The 636-nt window shown below is 54.4% G+C and overlaps 1 protein-coding gene across 1 annotated transcript in view; it reads left to right on the forward strand.

Moving 5' to 3' along the window:
- Positions 1–521: 521 nt before the first annotated feature.
- ITGA6 (integrin, alpha 6) overlaps positions 522–636 on the forward strand; it is a 78,894-nt gene continuing 78,779 nt past the window's right edge. The window contains exon 1 of the mRNA XM_011945955.1: positions 522–631. The gene's annotated coding sequence lies outside the window, so the exon portion shown is untranslated. The remainder of the gene's footprint in view (positions 632–636) is intronic.

The raw sequence follows: 636 nt of genomic DNA on the forward strand, positions 1-636 counted from the left end.
CACTAGTTCTTAAAGTTCGGGGCTAGGAAAGAAAGGCATCATTGCCTGAGCTCCTGGCGCCACTTTAAACAACCCATCCTTGACCTGCGTGACTTCTCCCACAAGCTCTCCTGGTCACCTGGGCAAAATCCTAGGTGATCTGGGGGCAAGGCGGAGCTTCGGTTTTCTGATCTGCAAAAAGAAACACCCACTTCATAGGACTGTTAGGATGAATTGAGGTAATGGCTGGGTTGTGTACATTATACAGCACGATCAAGCTGTGTGCTGTGATCATTTTTGAGGGTTAGGTCTTTGAGGACCCAGCACAGTCTACACAGCTGTAGTCCCCAAGTGTTGGGCACGCCTTAAGCACTCCACAAACACCTGTAGAAATGAATGAATGACGTATGCATCTGCACGTGGGCCCACATCTGCAAGAACAGGCTGCTCAGGCAATAAGGCCCGGTGCATCACCTGCACTTTTCTTTATAACGGGTAGTAAAGTCTCCCTCGCTCTGCGCTGCTCGGCAACCACAATTCTCTCCAGAGGGGGCGGCGGAGTGGGGCTGCTTCGCTGCGAGCTCGCCTCCGGGTCTCCCACGTCGTGGCTTCCGGGCAGGTACCGGGCGGCGGGAGAGGCGAGAGCCGGCTGGTAAG

Source organism: Colobus angolensis, unplaced genomic scaffold (genome assembly GCF_000951035.1).
Source record: "Colobus angolensis palliatus isolate OR3802 unplaced genomic scaffold, Cang.pa_1.0 Scaffold247, whole genome shotgun sequence".
Taxonomy (NCBI): domain Eukaryota; kingdom Metazoa; phylum Chordata; class Mammalia; order Primates; family Cercopithecidae; genus Colobus; species Colobus angolensis.